We start from the raw sequence: 7,046 nt of genomic DNA, 5'->3' as shown, positions 1-7,046 counted from the left end.
TTTTCGGTATTTTCATCTTTTTTCAAGAGCCTATAACATAAGGAGAATAATATTTTGTAATAAGGAGAATAACCGCAGTAGATAAGGAAAATCGATCGTTCCATTGATTTACCGTCGCGGCTTGTTAACAAAGTATTTGGAATATTTTCATCAACGTGTACAAAAAGTATTGTGAAGTGCTTACATCATAAAAAAATTAATTGTGCACTTTTTGATTTACCGATGTTCAGCCATATTTCACTTGCGTGCTGTAAAGATGAACTTACTCGTGGCGTACGAAGCCATCGCTCTACGTTTTGGTACAATACCGCTACGAGTTGCGCCAAAGACATATTTGAAAATAATTTTCATTTCCACCAGAAGATCACACGGACTTATTCAGCACTCTGTACTGTCGAGAAATTCAGTATTATTAGGCTAAATTATAAAAAAAATTTGCCATTTCTTTAAAAAAAAATGTTTACCATTACTTCACTCTTCCTTCACAAATTTTCGGTCAAGTAACAGCTAGAACATAGCTGCAGCTAGAGCGTTATCATACGCCAACAGTCAACTTGCTACGTTATTTTTCAGTCTTACGACTTTGCGATCAAACAGAATCCAATAAATAATTGCAAATATTACTTTGTTCCTATTGGTAAACTGAACCGACATTTTAAAAATTTACTTCGAAAATAGTGTCAAATTTTTTCAATAAAAATATTTAATACTGTTTTACACCTTTTCGGTGACATAACGGCTAGCGCAAACTGCGCTCTGGAATAATGTGCCACTTCACTACGCTGTTTTCCTGTTACGACTACTCGACCAAACAAATAATTTGATATATTTTATTATTTCTATTAATATATTTGATTTTATTACTTCATTTGAAATAATTATTTGTTTATCTAAATATCTTATTATTTATTGAATACATATTTTTGTATATTTTGTTTTTTCACATATATATAATATTTTTATTTTAATGAATGATGAAAAAGATTTTCAATAATTATGTATTAATTTGAAAACATTGTATATTCGTTAATAAATCTAAATTTGCAAAATGTATCTACAAAAAAGTAAAAAAAGTAAAAAAACGCCGGTACAAACCGGTCACAACGCTATATAGCGTATACATTAATAATCATCGGCACGAGGCGGAAGCGGCCCATCTCCCGCCGTCTCCCACCCAGGGGTGCCGGCTCCCGGGGATGAACGGGATGCACACACTCCGACATCCAATAATCACTCGCTTATACGTGCAACGCATTGCTGCAGTCATGAGTGATTAGAAAATATTCCACCACACAACACTCACATCGCATCGACTCTGTACCGACGCTGACTTATTTATCATGTCGGGGCTTTCTTCTTAATTAATCTCCGCTCTGTGCTGTTTCAACGGACAGTGTTTCTCACGCTGACTGAATGCTGGGAACGGGCGCTCTCCAATATTAATTTTGATAGAAATATCGGGCATTTGTACCCGGGGTTTTATATATATACGAGTATGTATACAATTTCGGCGGATTTACATTTTTAACGCGGTTGATGCTGGTTAATCTGGTGCACGCGCGTGTTGTGAATATTTCATATCCATTTCCGGTTGCCGGACGCGGTGCACGCGGCTCTTTGGATAGGTTGTGATGCTGTCGACCCGGTAATCACTTTTATGAACATCTGCGCATTAAAATCTCGTCGAAATTTTATTACCACCGGCTTTATGGCGGTTTGTACATTATTTACAGCGGTTATGCTTCTGGAAATTGCAGGCTTATTTTGCACAGAAATTTTGCGCAAAAATCGTGAGTCGATTCATTTTGACTGAAACGTTTACATTATGGAAATTTTTATTTTATAATTATAGTAGCTATTTAGTTATCCTGTCGCTTTGCTACGGCGTTCGAAAAATAAAATTATACAATCAGATTTTATAGTTTAAAATTTATCAAAATGATTCGCATCTTTTTTGTATGCTTTTTTCTTTATGTTAAAAATTACATTTTTTTTTCATACGGAGGCAATTTTATGATTCTGATTACCGTGTCTTTTTCATATTCGATTAAAATGTTATTGTAGTTCGCTTTATTCAGGTATATACTGTAAAGAAGCGAAATATAATCATGTTTTAATCACAGATAAAATTGAAATAACAATTTGATATTTAATTTTAAAAAAATTTTATTTCAAGAAGTTCGCTGTATTTATTACTTATTCAACGAAATTTAACATTTTATTTAGTGGCGTGGTATTGCTTTATTGAAAGGGTTGCTGCATTTTTTTGCGGTGTAAATACAAACAGATGCATATTGGATTCAGAAAAAAACGTCATTTTTGGCGGTGCGCGATATTTGATTTAATAAACACGGGTATAACGACATTGCCCGGCATCTGTGGTTTTTGCAGGGAGAATTGATTAGATTCACTTTCCAGCCGGTGTCGATTTCTCCAGTGTCGCACCTGAAGAAAACCCACGGCGTAATTACACCGCGCCGCGGCGCTCGATCCGCGATCGTTACCGGCATAATACACGGCCGGACGCCCGTTTTATACAGGATGGCGCTGTGACTTTATGCGAGCTGCGGTGATTATTCCGCATCTGTTCGACTTCCCAGATCATCCCGCTCTCCCGTTCGACGTCCTGTAAAATTTTTTGCCTAATCAATTTCAGTGTGCTTGCGGCTTCCGCGCGGCGACAACTGCCATCCAATTCGAGGTACCGTGAATGCTGGAAAATTCAGCAAAAACTATTTTTTAGACGACCTTGCCGGTTTCTTGCCTAATGACGTTGCGAATGAATTTGACAATATATTTATATTCTGTTCAAATTATGTTCTACATATTTTTAAAAATTCATGTTAAGATATATTATTTAAAATAAAAATATAATTCATAATCTAACTTAGAAAAATACTGTGTTATGATTTAAATCATAGCATGTTTTTTTTAATTCTGAGCCTATATTGTTGAATGAGAAGAATTTATTGTATAGCCATCGTACTACGAAACCCTTGCACGATTATTTGGTAATTTATGATAACGCTTGCATTTTGCTTCGGCTTACGATAACTGTAGAACTTGTTACGGTTGTAATAATTTTGTAGAATACAGGCAATTAAGCACAACCCCGTGCAACATTTATGACGCATTTAAAAAAAATGATTATACTTTACTTCTATTTAACGAATTTCAAGAATAAACCAAGCAGTTTATACTTCAATATTTTACACACAATAAATTAGAAGATTTAAAATAGACAATTTATTTGTATTCATTAATGTAAAGTAAGATATTTTATTAAAACACTTAAACATTATTTAAATTAATCAGACCATTTTTTTCCATATTTTCGGCCGATTAATAATATAAATTCCAGGTTAAATACCAATACACGCAAGCAGCACGACGAAAATTTGTTTGTTTGTTTGGGGATTAAAGCGGGATGACGCAGGTCGAAGCCGCGCAACATGTCAGCCACGTGTAAGCGGACACGCGCAGCTTACACGCCGCGAAAGGTCACGGAGTGCTGACGGCCAGAATTACGGGAAACAGTGCGCGGGAAGCGCGCTTATAGCTTGTTCTAGCGGCACTTAATTAGCCTGGCCGCGATGTGGTTCGCTGCCGCTTAATGCCGGTACATACTTCCGCATTAAGCTGGACATGCATGTGTGTTCGTGTGACCCAGTTCATCCCGCGGATTAACTGTACACGCTGCTGTCCACAATTAATCACGCCACCAACGTGAAGCCCGGCTTGTGTACTAGTTGTCTTTGACGTCAGACGTTGTTAAGCATAATTACACCATTTTTCACCAATTTATCGAGGAGGCTTTTTCTAATTTTTACCACAGATTTTTTCTATATATATATTTATATTGTTAAAAACTTTAATATATTTAACGCTAATTTAATAACATTGTAAATATTTTTGTGGAGAAACTTACAGCAAGCATGACAATTTAAAAAAAAAATTATTATAAAAGCATCGTTTTAGGCAGTAATTAAATTTTATTGTTATATTTTTTGCTCAACGACTTTTCTATGCCCTAAGTTTGTTTTTCAGAACATTAGCAGTTTCTCTGCTTCATAAAAATTAATAATTTTCTGATTTTATTGCAGCACAAAACCAGAAAAATTAAATTCGTATTTTAACCTTACAAATATACGACTTTAATTAAATTAAAAAACGTTAAAAAAATACAATTTATATATTACCGTTGTAAATACATTTTTTTGATGCACTTTTACCTGTAGATTAATTTATTCCTTTGAGTTTCTCAATTTAATTTATATTCCCATTATGAGGCCATTTTGATTGTGTCTCGGCACATCTTGATAAGTGTGTATCGATCAAAGCGGGGCTTTTGACTGTCGCCAAGCGGTTTTTTTGTCTGTTTGTCAATGAGCTACTTGGTATGCTTATTACGTTGAGGGGGCACTGCAAAACGCGGGGATCGATGCATGGCTGATGCCGACGTATTAATCGATAGACATTAGACGGAGATAATAGTTGCCGGCATCCGCATCATATAGAAAATGTACGCCAACCGCACAACGTGCGGCGTATTGACATTTTATCGGCCTGGATGCTGCCCGTGTGTCTGTGTGGGTATTGTTTAGGGGGGCCCACTTTTTGCAGCTCCTGATTGTCTCTTGAAAAATGGCCCAGAGTGCCTCTTCGTCAGGCTCATCAGACGGCGCGTAGCGCTTTGCAGTGTTTTTATATATATGGAAAACCGCGACGGCGGTGTGAAGAGTCAACAATCCCGGCAGAAACGTGCGCCGGCTTTTGTTAATTAATCTGCTACGCGGATTTTTTCTGGGAATCAAAAAGAAACTGTGGAAAAATCAATCGGTAAAAAAAATAGTAAAAACCAACGCAGCTTGCCACAATTAAAAATTTCGCAGAATAATTTCAATAATTAATAGTACAAGTGTTTATTAACCATAAAATAAAACGGGGCATAAACGGTCAATAAAACTATTATTCGGACCGACACGGGGAAAATTGCAAATCAGTTTTAATAAATAAAATTAAACCCGGTATAAAGCAAAATCGCAAAATAATTTTAGCAGTTAATTTTAAAACATTTTCTTACAAATAAAAAAATTGATAAATTTTGTGATAACAAAATTGATAAAAAAACAGCCTGTTATAAAAAATTAATTCAGCCCGCATCAACGAAAAATTGCATAACTGTTCGGATAATTAACTGTAGAAACATTTTTGTACCAATAAAATAGAACGGGTACATTTACAGTTAATGAAAAATAATTCAGTACGATATAGCAAGAAACCGCTTAATATTTTTATTAATCAATTTTACAAAACCTGTTATACAAATAAATTAATTGAAACGATTACGTTTACGCAGAATACATAAAAAGAGAGTCGCAAAATAAATTAATCAAAAAAGGGAAGAATGTGACTTTGATTCCCGGAGGAGTTCGAAGAATTCTGTCGACAACAGAAGCTGGTCGACATTTTAGTATAATTATGTATTTGATATTTTGCCCGACATTTTTGATAATTACTACCACAACATACTTATACCGCTCCCGCATTTTTAAGGCGAAAACTTTTCTGTTAAATTGCAAAAATCCGGGAACGGTAAGAAATCATGGGCGCGAAGGTCGTCCGTGACCTTTATGTGCGTGCTGATTCCGGCACGAGAGAATCCCGCTGCGACGTCGGAATCAGGGAAAGCCGTTACGAATGTGTACATGTGTATATATGTGTGGGGAAAATGAGGGAGATTGATGAAAACAAACAGTGCAGTGGCAGTCAGAGCGCAACGGAAGTGGTGTGCGTTAAGGGATCAATCGCAATGGTGTTTGTTTAGTATTAAACATGTTAGGCCTGGCTACGCATGACCACTCGAGCCTGGCCGATTTCAGGGAGCTGCACACGGGGCTGCAGCTGGTGGATGCGCAGCCGCCACTGGCCACGCTTCAGACAACCGGACATTTCTTCTTCTTCCAGACAGCTTCCTTAATCAAATTCTAATAGTCGGCGAGTAAATTCATCTCCAAAAAATCGCTCATAAATTAAAGAAAAAAGAAATCAACATGGTCTGCAACGATTATTTTCTTTTTAGCTGTTTAGATGAACAGGTGTCGCGGAATTATTTTTTTCTAAATCCAAGCAAGATTTATAACCAAATACATGGTGGTTTAATTTTTAAAAAAATATTTCGTATTAAATTTTCCGAGTTTACCGATATGCATCACTTTGCGCTGAATGCTTCCAGTTTATTGTACGTATATTGCCAGTTCACTACGTTATTTTGCATTAACGTTGCGCCTACTCCGAAAAATGCTGGAGAAACGTTGTATAATTGGATCATTTTTAAAAAAAAGTTTCTAACTATCACTTCTTTAAAAAAAACTGTTGTTGCGAATTAAATTTAGCTCATGTTTTTACGATTAATTTGTACCGCGTGTCAAGCCAAGAGTAAAAGTGGACGTTTTCTAAAGCCGACTAACTACGCTTTTTGTGTTGTAGCACCACCACCATTCGATCTAAGAATAATTTAAAATTACGGATAATTTTTATTCCCATAAGAAATCTGCATCGGCTTAAGAATACTGTACAGCTGGCTATAACGAAGCTGTATGCTGCTCAAGACTTTATATACTGCGTATATACATCAATAATCATCGAGCCATGAGGCGGAAGTGGACCTAGGGGCTAGGTAATATTCAATTGACTGAATATCTGTAAAACGTAAGAATAAAAAATACAAATCGGCCAGTCGGTGCCTGGATAAAAATTTAATAATTGAACCAACAAACAGCATGCAACAGGAACACATCCAGTGCGCATAAATCGCCAGCACTGAGTTCGAACGGACAAGCGCTGGTTTGCGCAATTTGCGCTAGAACAAAGTAATCTTTTTCGTTGTAAAAATAAAGATATAAAATTTGAAAGCATATAAGAGATGCAAACAAACGCGATTATCGAGCAACAAATTGCAGCGCGACCAGTTTTTGTATACGGCCAACGACGTTGATCATTAGCATCGCCTGTGAAACCCGCGAAACGTTCGCCTCGCGCATCGA

General features: G+C 36.3%; 1 protein-coding gene across 1 annotated transcript in view; it reads left to right on the top strand.

Annotated features, from left to right (window-relative positions):
- Positions 1 to 2,411: 2,411 nt before the first annotated feature.
- Positions 2,412 to 7,046, top strand: part of LOC129583002 (5-hydroxytryptamine receptor-like) — a 31,018-nt gene continuing 26,383 nt past the window's right edge. Inside the window, exon 1 of the mRNA XM_055474661.1 lies at positions 2,412 to 2,701. The gene's annotated coding sequence lies outside the window, so the exon portion shown is untranslated. The remainder of the gene's footprint in view (positions 2,702 to 7,046) is intronic.

The sequence above is a fragment of the Paramacrobiotus metropolitanus genome, unplaced genomic scaffold (assembly GCF_019649055.1).
Source record: "Paramacrobiotus metropolitanus isolate TYO unplaced genomic scaffold, Prichtersi_v1.0 Parri_scaffold0000009, whole genome shotgun sequence".
NCBI classification, from domain to species: Eukaryota; Metazoa; Tardigrada; class Eutardigrada; order Parachela; family Macrobiotidae; genus Paramacrobiotus; species Paramacrobiotus metropolitanus.
This window is presented reverse-complemented; position numbering and strand designations above follow the sequence as displayed.